Source organism: Cornus florida, unplaced genomic scaffold (genome assembly GCF_030987335.1).
Source record: "Cornus florida cultivar Cherokee Brave unplaced genomic scaffold, ASM3098733v1 CherokeeBrave_3.0.0_Hap2_Chr04, whole genome shotgun sequence".
NCBI classification, from domain to species: Eukaryota; Viridiplantae; Streptophyta; class Magnoliopsida; order Cornales; family Cornaceae; genus Cornus; species Cornus florida.
This window is the reverse complement of record NW_026775574.1, coordinates 76,827,266-76,842,941: the sequence shown is the minus strand read 5'-3', so window position 1 is coordinate 76,842,941 and position 15,676 is coordinate 76,827,266. Positions and strand designations below refer to the sequence as shown.

General features: G+C 35.5%; 1 pseudogene; it reads left to right on the top strand.

Annotated features, from left to right (window-relative positions):
- Positions 1 to 5,153: 5,153 nt before the first annotated feature.
- Positions 5,154 to 5,252, top strand: LOC132305871 (small nucleolar RNA R71; annotated as a pseudogene).
- The last annotated feature ends 10,424 nt before the right edge of the window (positions 5,253 to 15,676 follow it).

Below are 15,676 nucleotides of genomic sequence, written 5' to 3'. Positions count from 1 at the left end.
GGGGCACTCTGTAGCGCTGGTCAAGAAGGATCTGCGTGATGAGGTGTCCGAAGGGCAGGACCTTGGACCGCTTAGGGTCCTTCCTGGAAATGAAATAATCATACAGCAACCTCATCACGCTCCAGATGAGGACTGGGATAGATATCTAGCAGCCCGTGTAAAAAGCGTAAAGAGCTGTCAAGTAGTCATGACGCCTCTGGATCTTGTGGCCCGCCATGTAAATGTTCTGAAAAAGAACTGTGTCGATGAACCAAAGGTCATCAGGCAAGAAGGTCCTGGTGGCGAATGTCTGACCACCGGCATGATGGTCTATCAAGGAGATAGCCATGTCAGAAAATGAAGGCCTATGCAGCCTCAGGTATGTCTCTGCAAGCTCAGGTGGACACCGGTGTGGGCACCGGCAAGCACGGGCCAGAGTGTCAACTGTGATGACAATCTCGTGGCCGTCCAGTGTAGTGATCATCTCTGCGGTAGATCGTGGCGAGGGCCGGAGATGCTGAAAGAATAGCCGCACCAGTCGCGGGTATACAAGGCCGGTGACTGGGGCAAAGATGGCTGAGAGGCCCCGTTGCATGATATCCTGATAGCCAGATCGGGTCAGGATAGACTCGGAGAAGTACGCAGTATCGAAGTACGACTCCTGAGCCACGGTCATGGCTGCATATCTCGGCAGCAACTGGTCACGGCGCTGAGTCGGTAGAGGTGGCTGCGATGATGGCATGGCAGCTGCATCTGCCTGACGGCGCACAGGAGAAGGTGATGGTGTGAAGGCTGGAGGAGCCTGGGATGTAGATGGCATGTGGTCAGCTCCCTCCTCAGCCTCGTGGGATGGGGACTGAGGGGGAGTAGCCTGTGCGGGCTCTGCCTGAGCATGAGATGGCTCTGCAACCATCTCTATCCTGGGCCGCATATGTCTGCGGGGTCGCTGTGGCCCCGAAGATCTCCTGGCTATACTCTTGTACCGCGGAGGCATGATCTGCAAAAAGACAAGAAAATTTCAATATAAGTCAGTGCCAGATATATAAGAATTTAAGTGCATAATAGAAACATGTATGTCAAATAAGATAGACAAAATACGGATAACATGAATCTATGATGATGATGATGATATGTGAATCATGCTAAGCAATATAGGTATGAAATGCATCCAATGTAGAATATCACAGGCATTGTGCATATAAAGATAGCATGAAGACGACACAAGATGAATGAAGTGTGTATGTATGATCTGTGAAAGTTCGATCGATCGAAGATGGATTTCGATCGATCACAGAAATTTTCGATCGATCGAAGTGAAAAATGTTCAAAAGTTGGATCGATCGAAGTGAATTGGATCAATCCAACACTTGGATCGATCGAAGCATGAAAGTGCACAAGATTGGATCGATCGAAGATAGTGAAATGAATTTCACTACTTCGATCGATCGAAGCACAAGTTCGATCGATCGAACTGTGCGAATGCCGAATTTGAAAAGTCACAGATCTGTGAGATCTAGAGCACGGGGCCCACACAAACGTGTTTGTGGGCCCATCTACACACCAAACAGCCCATCCTCAACATCCAAACACTCCCCAAATGCCAAATCAAATCAAAAATCCCCAATTTGGTTCGGCCGAATGCATGTGTGAATATGTATACCATAATCATGAAATTGATGCTTTAAAATGGATGATTAATACACATACAACATAAATCAATATAGAAAATCATGAATTATGCATTGATTAAACTTTTAAATCAAGAAATGGCTCGCGATTTACCTCAAAACCGAGAGGGATGAGATGAGAGAGAGGGTGCGAAGCCGCGGTGAAAATAAGGCTCTACCTTGCCGGAATTGGCTCACCGGAGATGGGGAAGATGATTGGAATGGAGGTTGGCCGGATTGAGATGAGATTGAGAGAAGAGGGAGACTAGGGTTTGGTTTCCTTTTAAAGTTGGATCGATCCAAAGTGATCGATCTAACTCGGTTATATTTTTTAAAAACACGATATGCAGAGTTCGATCGATCGAAGATGGAGTTCGATCGATCGAACTTAGGTCTCCACTCTTAATGGCATTTTTTTTTTTTTTTTTTTTTTTATTGATGAGATGCAAATTTTGATCGATCGAAGAAAGATTTTGATCGATCGAAGAGGATAAAGAATGTACAAGTTTAAGGGTTCAAGAGTTGATATGTGCTGGAATCTTGGATCGATCGAACTTAGAATTCAATCGATCGAACATGAAAAATTTTGAAAAGTCCCGAGAGCATGCATTTTGGAATTTGGATGCAGGTCCAAAATTTTTCTAAGTGGTGGGACTCATGATCGATCGAACCACATGTTGGATCGATCGAAAGGTAGTTCGATCGATCGAAATGGTTTACGATCGATCGAACTTTTGAAAATTTGGAGATCCCGAGAGCATGCATTTTGGAATTTGGATGCAGGTCCAAAATTTTTCTAAGTGTTGGGACTCATGATCGATCGAACCACATGTTGGATCGATCGAAAGGTATTTTGATCGACCGAAATGGTTTACGATCGATCAAACTTTTGAGAATTTGAAGATCCCGAGAGCATGCATTTTGGAATTTGGATGCAGGTCCAAAAATTTTCTAAGTGTTGGGTGCAAAATGAGAGCTAGATCGATCGAGTCCATAGTTGGATCGATCGAACCAAAGTTCGATCGATCGAACCAAGACTTGGATCGATCGAAATTATGTCTAAATGCTCAAAATGACTTGAATGCTCATGCAATCCCTTACTCAGTTCCTTCCAATATATATGAACCACAAAAACAGTATCTAGACTTCGCAAGAATCAAAATGCAAGATAGAAATGAGGGAGGAATAGGGTTTTGACATCCTACGAATTTCGGTGCTAGTCTTTAACGTCTCTAGCAAGACCTTGGGCTCTTTCAGCCCGGATCAAAGATCTTGTAATGCATCCCCTCCTTTTTGGGATGAGAGATGTTTCGAGTCACTCCCAACAAATGGTTCTTAGAAGAACTTGTTGGGGTAAACTCAAAAGACGTCTTGAGTTCTTTGTCAAAAGCTTCCTTGGGCTTTCACGCCATTTCACAATAAGAGTTCGAAATCACTTTTCTGGCATGCAATGCTGAAGATGAAGATGAAGGCTTTGAAACATTGTTCATGCACAAAAGCTCATTTCTTTCACAAGCAAGATCATGATATTCCTCTACCACATTAACCTCTTCTTCATATTTGTCAAATGGATTGGGTGTGGGGTTAAAGATGTTCAACTTCACTCTCATGTGCCCAAAAGAAATCTTCATTATCGCCGTCCTACAATTTATGTTGGCATTTGAGGTTGCCAAGAAAGGACGGCCAAGGATAACCGGAATTTGGTTCTTTGGATTGGGCACCGGTTCCGTGTCAATGACGACAAAGTCAACCGGGAAGAAGAACTTATCAATCTTAATCAACACATCCTCAATTATCCCCCTAGGCTTCTTAATGGATCAGTCGGCAAGTTGTAAAACCACCGACGTCGGTTTCAATTCACTTAGGCCCAATTTAATATAAACCGAATAGGGAAGAAGGTTAACACTAGCCCCTAAGTCAAGAAGTGCCCGGTTGATGACATGTTCACCAATGACACAAGATGTTGTAGGTGCACCGGGGTCCTTAAACTTTGGCAAAGTGTTGTGTTGTAGAATGGAACTCACTTGTTCGGTTAAGACCACCTTTTTTGATGTTTGGCTCTTGTTCTTCCGCTTTTGGGTGCATAAGTCTTTTAAGAATTTGGCATAAGCCGGAATTTGCTTAATTGCATCCAAAAGTGGAAGATTGACTGTGACTTGCCTAAACATATCCATTATCTCATTGTTCTTGGTCTTTTGCCTTTCTTTTGAAATGGACCCTTTCAAGGCGTCCGGAAATGGAGCTTTTTCAAAAACTCTTTCAGCATTTTCTTTCAAAGAATTTTCAGCATTGGACTTGTTCGATTCATTGGATTTCAAATCACTTTTCAAAGAAGAATCATGAATAACATTTTTCAAAGAACTTTTCTCAAACACATTTTTCAACACTATTTTCAATGAATCTCTTTGGAAATCATCTTTCAACTCACAATTTGAGGGCTTCTCATTCTCAAGATCATGCACATGCAATGAAGGAGGAATAGTGTGTGGAACGGGACGGGTGACAACTTGAGGTTGTACTGGTTCACTCTCTTCATTAGGCATTCTAACTTGATTGTCTACTACCCTACCACTTCTCAAGGTTGTTACCGCACTGACATGCTCAACATTATGCCCTTCCAATGAGGATTTGGTTTCTACAACACATTGTTGTTTGATTGGGGCATTCACATGCATCTTTCCCTTCTCTCTAGCATTAAGTGTTTCAGCTATTTGCCCTACTTGGGTTTCTAGCTTGGCAATTGACTGAGAATGAGAATGCAACAATTGAGTATTTGCTTCTAGAGTGCCCAAAGCATTTAAAACATTTTCCTCAAAAGCGGAACCTCTAGAATTTCCTTGAGAATATGATTGGTTAGGAAAATGAGAATTAGCAAATTGATTTCCTTGTGAGTTATATGGTCTTGAACCTTGGGATCCTTGGTTTTGAAGTGGAGGTGGAATGTATTTCCCTTGAAAACCGCCTTGGGAAGAGTTTGAGCCCTCCCCTTGGTTTTTCCAAGAAAAATTAGGATGATTCCTCCAACCGGGATTGTAATGATTATCATAAGGATTGTTCCCTTGGTTCACAAATGTTGCATTAACTTGCTCAATGGGTTCATTTTGAATTTGTCCATGAGGACAATTAGAAGTAGAATGAAGAACACTAGAACAAGTCATACATGATTCATTTTGAGCTCTATGAGAATGATTAGGAAAGGAAGACACTTGATTCGCCGAGTTTTGATTGATCAACTGATCAAATTTTTGAGATAAAGACTTCATCTAGGCGGTTATATCATTTGAGTGGTCAACTTGATGTAAGCCAACACTCTTCCTACCTTGAGAATTTCTACCATTCCTAGATGACAATGTTCTATGCAAAGAGTTTTCACTCATGCTCTCATAAAGACGCCACACGTCTTCCTCTTGCCGGTCTATATAAGAACCTCCCATTAAAGCATCAACCATGCCTTTATAATTGTCCGATAAGCTTTCAAAGAAGAATTGGACCAATTGCCATTTAGGCATGTCATGGTGAGGACACTTCCTAAGCAATTCATTGAAGCGTTCCCATGCCTCGTGGAAAGTTTCTCCCTCCCCATGTGTGAATTCCCTAATTGCGGTTCTCATAGCATTGGTCTTCGAAACCGGATAGTACTTTTTCAAAAATTCTTGTTGCATTTATGCCCAAGAAGTTATAAAAAAAGGCCTAAGGTTGTTAAACCAATACTTCGCCTTATCTTTAAAGGTGAATGGAAAAAGCTTCAGCCTTAAAACTTCTTCCGACATGTCCGTATATCGAACGGTAGAACAAACTTCAAGAAACTCATCCAAATGCTTGTAAGGTTCTTCACTAGGAAGTCCATGAAAGTTAGGTAGCATTTGGATAGTTTGTGCTTTAATCTCATAATGGTGTGCTCTAAATGGTGGCAATTGAATGCATGTGGGTGCATTATACTCATTAGGCACATAGTGATCTCTCAATGCGAGTGGTGGATTAGCAACTTGAGGTGCAACATGGACACCTTGGTTATATTGAGCTTGATTAATGATGGGGGGTTATGGTGCATACATTGGCCTTGGAATTCCCATTGGAATTTGGCCTTATTGTTGAGGAGGTTGATGAATGTATGGCCTAGGCATGCCTAATGGAACTTGCATATTATCATTTTGCATATTAGGGTGAAGGATGCCTTGTTGGTCTATGTGACCAAGGTCTTCAACATGATCATCATTGAGAGCATCCATTGGTAGATTGGTTCTATGTGAACTTCCTCTTCCCCTTGGATTCCTAATAGTGGATTCTAAATGCAAATCAAGAGGGACAAGAGTAGGTCTCAATGAACGACGACCATGCATGCACAATGCAACACGAATAAGCAACTTTCTCAACAATGCAATTAAACTTCACAACCACAATTTTCAAATGCAATGTATGTCAAATAAATGCCTCCACGTGGGCCCCCGATTTATCTAATGATGCTATGCAATGCCTCCACGTGGGCCCCCGATTTAACTAAGGAGATTGAGTAAGAAGGTCTCACAATAGTCCTTTAGCACTTCAACTCCAAAATTAAAAGCTTAGCTTAGCAATTTTACTTAACAATTTTTCATTTTAAGCATTTTTCCTTTGCTTTGCTTTGCTCCTTAGCTTGGAAGTTCTTTGCTAGCTCCTTGCTCAATGCACCTTGTTAATGAAGAACAAACTTAATAAGTAATCAAAAATAGAAAATAAAAAGAAAGTAAAGACACGATCAAAAGAGTACTAATCCTAATTGAATTTCACAATTCGACGTTGCCAATTTAAAATCCCCGGCAACGGCGCCAAAAACTTGTTGTCGGTTTCCTTGATGGAGTCGCCACAACCAACAAAGCTTGAGAGTTGTGTGTGTTTAGGAGGTGGCCAAGTTTTACATTTATAAAAAGCCACTACTACCTTTCTCTATATAAAATATAGATAGGGCGAGTAGGGATCGTCCTAAGGGATTTGATGGTGTATCGAATTGTGAACTATGGTAATTAGGGTTAGTAGGTCGAGTGATCACATAATTGGTTGGTTGGTTGATTATACTAAATGAGCTAAACTATAATAAAGCAATGCAATAAGATAAAGAGTAAGTAAGAAAGAAAGGTCTTGGGCTATAAAGATCACCACCAAACAATACTATTCCAAACCATAATCAAGTGACTAATGAGGGAAATGAATGTGTTACAACAATGTTGTGTGTGTAAAAGACATTCAATTGGTAAGGGTGACTCAACAAGTGCAAATTGTCTCAATCAACATGTGTGAGGCCACAATACATCTATTGGTAGAGGAATATATTGTCTAAACATCATGTGAAGATAACAAAATAACAATTCAAGTCATTGAACCTTTCATTAAGCTCATAGTCCAAGCAATCCATAAGGATGACTTAGTTAAACATACATTATCTAATCATCATATGAGAGGTACAAAATATCTATTGGGAGAGGAATAAATTGTCTAAACACATGTGAAAGATACAACATATCATAACTAATCATTAATCCTTCATTAAGCTCAAAATTCCTTTACACCACAAAATTAGAGCATATGCTTCTTGCATTCAAAAGCATGGAACATCAAAGAACAAGCATGAATTGTTTCCCCAACTAACACTACACTACTTAAAAGAGAAACACAATCCATCAAGGAATAAGTATGAACCATCTAGAGACATAACAAGGGCATTACATTAAGAACTTCATATTTTGGCAATCTCAAGATTAAAGGCATTAATACACATAGACATGCATCAATAACATTAAATCTAGAGGTGAGCATCTACTCTAGCATACATAGACATATAGATAGAGAAAATGATCAATTAGAAGCATTAATCCATAGAACTCAATGAATAATCAAGATCTTCGTAAGTTCAAGAATCAAAATATGCATTACAACACAAATCCCTCAAAATTACACAAGATTAGGTAAAGAAAGCATGTTTGGGGCTAACTCTAGCCCCAAGAAGATGTCTAGCCACTCATGGTAGTGATGATCCAACCCTCAAGGGCTAACTCCATGGTTGCTCCTTGTAGATGAAGATCTCCTCCAATGGTTGCTCTAGCTTCCTCCCTTCTTCCTCTCCAAGAATAGCCTCCAAGATGATTTTCAATGTGTGACAAGAGACTCTAGACTCCCCTCCAAAAAGTGTATCATATTCCTTATATAGGTAGGTCAAATACACCCTATGATGAGCTGTGGTCGTGCAAGGCATATTCTCCAATGATTGGGTGAAGGACGGAATAAATGAGCTGGACTTTAACTTTTTCTCGCTGGAGGAAGTTCGATCGATCGAACCTTAACTTGGATTGATCGAAGATGGGTTCGATCGATCGAACTGCATCTTGGATCGATCGAAGTGGTCTGACTCCTCTGGATAAGGACAAGGCTGAGATATTTCGAAGATATTTATGGGGAAAAGGACAAAAATGGTTGGTAGGCGTACAGCTGTGGATAAGATCAATCATTTGAATAGGACAAAATAGGGTTCGATCAATCGAAGGTGATGTTGGATCGATCGAACTTGGAATTTCAGCAAAGGCCAAGGTTGGATCTATCGAGAAGTACTGTGATCGATCATAGATGTTCGATCGATCGAACTCTAAGTTGGATCGATCGAACTTTTCAGCTGCACAACTTTGATTCCTTTTTGTTCCTTTCTTTCTCCACTTTGCTCCCTCCTTTGGTTTATCTCAGGATTGCTTCAATTAAGCTCTTATTTGGCTGAGTTAGCTCAATTTTGGGATTAGTGCCTGAAAATATAAATAACATGTAATAAGTCTAAAACGGTAAAGTAAGATAGATAAAGGTACTAGAATGCTTAAGCTTAACGGGTTTAAATGCGCACTTTTCAGTGCTCATCATTGATATAAGCCAACATTCTTCCTTCCACCTAAATTTCTACCATTTTTAAAGGACAAAGACCTATGCATTGAATTCTCACTCATACTTTCATACAATTGCCCAACGTCATTTTCATGCTTGTTAATATAAGAACCACCCATAGATACATCAACCATACCCTTATGATTGTCCGGTAAACTTTCAAAGAAATATTGAACTAGTTGCCACTTAGGTATGTCATGATGTGGGGCACTTCCTAAGCAAGTCATTAAACCTTTCCCATGCCTCATGAAATATTTCCCCATCCCCTTGAGAAAATTCACAAATGGAAGTTCTCATAGCATTAGTCTTTGATACCGGGTAGTACTTTTTCAAAAACTCTTGTTGCATTTCTGCCCAAGAAGTTATCGAAAAAGGACTAAGATTGTTGAACCAATATTTTGCTTTGTCTTTAAGGGTAAAAGGAAAAAGTTTGAATCTTAAAACTTCTTCTGGCATGTCCGTGTATTTCACGGTGGAACACACTTCAAGAAACTCATCCAAATGCTTGTAAGGTTCTTCACTTGGAAGTCCATAATAGTTGGGAAGCATTTGAATGGTTTGCGGTTTAATCTCATAGTAATGTACTCTAAATGGGGGCAATTGAATGCATATAAGTGCATTGTATTCATTAGGCACATAATGGTCTCTTAAAGCAAGAGGAGGATTCACAATTGGTGGTGCTACATAAGCACCTTGATTAACTTGAACCATAGGAGGTTGTGAAGCAAAAATTGGCCGAGGCATTCCCAATGGAATTTGGCCTTGTTGTTGTGGTGGGATGAATGATCTAGGCATGCCTAATGGTACTTGGATGTTGTCATGATGCACATTAGGGTGAAGGAAGCCTTGTTGGTCTATGTGACCAAAGTTTTCCACATGGTCGTCATGTTGCTCCTCCATTGATGAAATAGAGTGATGAGAACTACCTTTTCCCCTTGGATTATGAACAACCGATTCAAGATGAAAATTATGAGGTACAAGAGTGGGATTTAACGACCTACGACTATGCATGCACTAGCAAAACAAATAACAAGTAAATAGTAATCACTTCGCCCCCACAACAAATCAATTAACAAACATTCTCCACATACATTGGTCTCATACTCCCATGCTTGAACAATATGCAAAGAAAAGGTAAATTGCCTCCACACGGGCTCACGATTTATCTAAGAATTTAACAACTTTCCACCACGCGGGCCGATGATTTAACTAGAGATTGGGTTAGAAAGATCTTATAAAGGGTCCTTAAGCACTTCAAATAATTTTGGATTTCCAAGCCTTGCTATGCTTTGCAAATTTTATATTTTAGCCCATTTTTTTATGCTTAGCTTAGCTCATTGCTTTCAATTATCCTTTACTCAACTTCCTTGCTCAATTCAACTAGCCAAATAAGAACAAACACAATAAGTAACAAAAATAAAGTGAAGTAAAAACACGATCAAAAGAGTACTAATTCCTATTTGTTTTCAAAACACGGCGTTGCCAATTCAATCCCCGGCAACGGCGCCAAAAACTTGGTGTATCATCGGACCAAAGCCTAAAAATATACTAAGAATGTGAATGTGCAATGTGGCCAAGTTTTAAATTTATAAAGGCCACTACTACCTCTAACTAAAAATATAGCTAGGATGAGTAGGGATCGTCCCAATGGATTGTAGGAGTGTTTGCAATGGAAACAATATATAGGGTTAGTAGGTCGAGTGATCAAAAGATGGTTTGTTTGGTTGATTAAATTACAATGCAATTGAAATTAAAGCAAGTAAAAGGTAATAATTTAGAAAGTATGGAAAAAGATATAGAGGAGAGGACTTGGGGTACTAGAGTTCACCACTAAGCTTGATTTCACTAGACACTAGCAATTGTATATTAATGGAAAAATTGAATTGTAACTTGTGTGTGTGTGTGTGTGACATTAATTGAAACTAGGTATGGATGGAAAATAAGTATAGATTGTCTAGCCAATTCAAATGAAAAGCACAACCTATCAAATGAGACCAAAATCCATTTAATGAAATCACAATTTATGCACGCACAACTACCTAGAAACATACACCCTTTGCATTCATAAGTATGGAACACCAAGGAACAAGAATAAATTATCCACCTATCTATGAATCTAAAGCAACCACACTATATCTTCACTAAAGGCATGGAAATTAAACTAAGTAAGTTAAAGGTGTGGCACAATCCATCAAGAAACAAGTGTGAACCATCAAATAAATTACAAGAATGTTCAATTAAGCACTCTATTTTGATCATCACTAGATTAACTTCATCCATACATATAGACATGCATAAATTTCATTAAATCTAGAGAAAAGCACATGAATCATCCATTCTAACATACATAGACATATGATTAGAAATAGAGAATCAATTGAAAGCATTAATCAATACACATCAATTAGAAACCACAAGATATATATATAAATCCAAGATCAAAATATTTGTTTCAAGTAAATCCCCAAAAATATGCAAAGCACTAGGTCTAGAAAGTAAACTTAGGGGCTACTTTAGCCCCAAGTAAATGTCTAGCCACTCATTGAAATAGTCGTTCAATCCTCAAGGGCTATCTCTATGGTATGAATGACCTCCTTCTTGATGGAAACCCTAGAAGAATAGAAGAACTCCCAAAATGTGTAAAGCCCCCTCTAGTCTCTAGCCTCCTCTCCAAGATATGTGATATATGATGTGTAAGTATGATGAATGTTGCTCTTAAAATGTCTCCAAATCCTTATATAGGTAGATCAAGTGTCACACCCAATGGTCTGGACTCATGCACTAGGGCCCTTGCAATGGTTGCACCACGAGCCATCTTTTAATGAGCTGGACTCTATTTTAATTCGGACTTGAGGAGGTTCGATCGATCGAACTGTGGTAAGATCGATCGAACTTAGGTGAAATCCATCGAATGCTGCAGAGATCGATCATCCTTAGTGACGCCTTTTTGAATAAAGACAAATCTCTGAGATATTTTGGAAAAAGATAAAAGTGGTAGGTAGGGTGGTAGATGAGGATAAGATCAAACAATTTCGATCGATCTGAGGAAAGTTGGATCGATCGAAGATGGTGAAAACTTTTGGATAAGGACAAAGGCTTAGATCCATCTTGAAATATCTAGATCGATCATCCCCAGATCGATCAAAGAATTGTTGAGATCGATTGAACTTGCTGCTTTTCCACCATTTTGCTCCACTTTGCTCCTTTCTTCCATTCAACTTGAGATAGCTTCTTTAATGCTCTTATTTGGCTGAATTAACTTATTTTTGGGACAAGTGCCTAAAAAGGGCAATAACATGAAATTAGTCTAAGAGGGGAAAATAAGATAGATAAAGGTTCTAGAATACCTAAGCTTAAGGGGTTTAAATGCGCACTTTTCAGCCCTCATTAACGTGTTTTGGAATAAGAAGTTTTTTAATTGATTTTATAGATGCGAGCAAGTGGAGATCCTTATTTACAACGATATAAATGACAAACAAAAATTGGGGTGACTCCACAATGCAAGGCTTTTCCATGATACAACTGCCGATTCTTTTGTGATGAGGATGGATTGTGAATAAAATACCGGAGTTTAGAGTATTTTTTATCTATAAATTAGTTTAAAGTTATGTCTGAGTTGGTAATATTGGATTTGTTCAGCTTGTGATCGTGTAAGATTTATTTTTCTTTAGTATGACAACCCTCTCCATATAAAGTTATAATTTTCTTTACTTTTATTTTTATTATATGTAAATACAACACTTGAGTCCTATTGAGAAATAGATAAGGATATAAATGTATATATTATATATGACCTAATATTTTATAATAAAAAAAAGTTAAGGAAGACCACAAGAACATGTTTTTTAATCCTATTAATTACACTATTTGATTGTTAAGATTCTTCAACATGTATATATTTAAACCATAATTTTTATATTAAAAGGATATTAAAATTATTTTTAAATCAAATTAATTATACTTTTTTCTTCATATTCTCCCTATAAAAAAGGGAAAAAAAATTATAATATTCCCACTATTTAAAAACAAACCTGTTCCTTCCTAAAAATTTCCTCCCAAAAAATTGTAGAGCCTAATTTACATTATTCCCAAAAAATATATATATATATATATATATTCATCTTACCAACTTTGTTTAAAAAAACAAAAAAACACACGCACACACACAACAAAAAGAAAAAGAAAACGTAAAAGGGAAGAAACAATTGTACCATTTTTAGTTTTTAAAACACATGTCCACCCAACTTCAAACATTTCTCTATTTCCAAATATTTTTTTATATATAATGGTTTATAATGCCTCCGGAAAGGTTAAAAGAAAAAAGAAAAAAAATGTAAAAGGCAAAAAAAAAATAAATGGTACCATTTTTGTTTTTAAAACAGACATCCACCCAACTTCAGTTTCATAATGACTTATATTTTCAATATAATATTCTTATTAATCTATACTAAGAAAAATGTATAAAAAATTAATTATTTCAATACATTTTTATACTATTTTAAATTTAAAAAAAAAAATATTATTAATAGTATTTTTAAATTATGTGATGGTTCATTGTCTACAAAGTTTTCTAACATTTATTTTTAATTGTATTAATTAACTGTTATACATTTTTCTAATTATTATAATTGTATTAATTAATTGTTATACATTTACACTTTTGGAATTTCTAATTGTTCCATCATTATGAAAAATAATCTATATTTTTATTATAAAAGTGTATACAAATTTTTAATTTCTTAACATTTTTAGATTTTTTAAAAATATAAATAATTTCACTAAATACTTTACATTAAATTTATTTTTGTTAATAATTATTATAATTGTATTAATTAACCGCTATACATTTACACTTCTTGGAATTTCTAACTGTTCCATCTTTATAAAAAATAATCTATATTTTTATTATAAAAGAGTAAGCAAATTTTTAATTTCTAAACATTGTATACCAATTTATTTAAATTAAACACTAATTTATATTCATATTAATGTAATTGTGAACTTTACATCTTCCTCTAATAAAAAACTATTGTGAACTTTACTTCTTCCTCTAATAAAAAACTATTGTGAACTTCATCTCTTTAAATAAAGACTTTTTAATTTCCTTCTATCAAAGCTAATGTTGTAAAAAGAAGGGTAATTCAAGCGAGCCAAGCGATCATACGATAAGCAACTTTCTCTCTGTACTATAATATTTCCCTATATCAATGCCAATGTTGTCAGTTTTGCACACACTAAAATCAAATTGAAATATACTTAAATCCTTAAATAAACACCATTACAAAATATTTGAAGTATAAAATCAAAATTGAAACGAATTTCTTAACATTTTTAGATTTTTTAAAAATACAAAATCATTTTCATTAAATACTTTACATTATAATATACACTTATATACTATTTAGAATTTCAATAGCCACATATAATTAAATGAGTCATCTCTAAATTCCATTAGTCACATATAATTAATGAGTGCATATATTTTTTTATTATTTTTATACAATTTCAACAAAATTGAATAAGAGTATTTATTTAATGGTTAAAATAAAGATTTAATAGAAGTACTTTTTATAACTAAATACACACATACCGGAATCAATATTCAGAAAAAAGAAAAACATTTTTCATCCCACTTCTTAAAAAGCAACCCATTTTCCTTCCCAAAAATTCCACGCCCTAATCCACAATATTAGAAGAAAAAAAAAAAAAAAAAAAAAAAAAAGGGTCCCATTTTTTGTGTAAGAGTTTTCTTTTCTTTTTTTTTTTTGGATAATTATGCGTAAGAATTTTCAGTAAATACAACAATTAATTATTTTTAATAGTTTCCAAATACAATTATTATTTTGTTGGCCACGAATTACAATTCATTTTACTCCTTTTTGAGGTCTTTTCATATTTAATTAATAATTTCTTATACTATATTTAAAATTATTTTAACTATTTATTTACACTATCCATAGAAGTGTAAGATTTTTTATTCCTTTTATATACTTTTCACTATTGATATCAGTTGCAATTAATTATAGTTATTAATATTATTTCCTTATCCTATACACTCCAACACCAACACTAAAGTTTCTTGCGTTTATTGTGAACACACCAAAGGACACAAGGTTTTGGGCAAAATTAAATTATAGTTCTTATAATAATTGAGTATATTTTTTTATTATTTTTATATATTTTCAACAATTTTAAATTAAAGTATTTTTTTAAAGATTAAAACAAATAGTTAATAGAAGTAACTTTTATAACTAAATACACACATACGGAATTAATATTCTGAATAAAGGAAAAAACGAAAAACATTTTTCGCATGACCTAATCCACATTATTCCAAAAAAAAAAAAAAAAATTCCCATTTTTTGCGTAAGAGTTTTCAGTAAATACAAAAATTAATTATTTTTAATAGTTTCCAAATACAATTATTATTTTGTTGGCCATGAATTGCAATTCACTATACTTCGTATTTAATTAATAATCTCCTATATTGTACTTAAATTTATTTTTATCTATTTATTTACACTATCCATAAACCTGTAAGATTTTTTTATTCTTTTATATACATTTTCACTATTTATAGAAATTGCAATTAATTATAGTTATTAATATTATTTCCTTATCATATACACTCCAAAGGACACCAACACTAAAGTGTTTATTGTGGACACTCCAAAGGACACAAGGCTTTGGGCAAAATTAAATTATAGTTACTAATATAATTTTATTCTCCTAAACTGTTTTAATCCATAGACGTTTCCTCTCCTTGAAGGATACCTCCAAAAGACACAAACCTTCTGCAAAACTAAATTATTGTTATTAATATATATATTTTCTTTTTATAAACATATGGCAAAACAAGATGGAAGTTGTTGGAAAAAAAAAAGGGATATTTGTAGGGGAGCTGTGTAACATGTGGTTTAGATGCAAATCAAAACAAGTAGAGTACTATTATTGTTATTTTTGGTCTTGATTGACAGTAAAGAAAAAGTAATATGATCCCTCCTCAATGATAAATTCTAAGACTTTCAGTGTTAAGAGATAGATTCAATATATTATTCATTACTTTATCAATTTTTAATATTGATTTAAATTGTTTTTCTTGTAGAGATTATTGTTATGGAAATTATAAAATC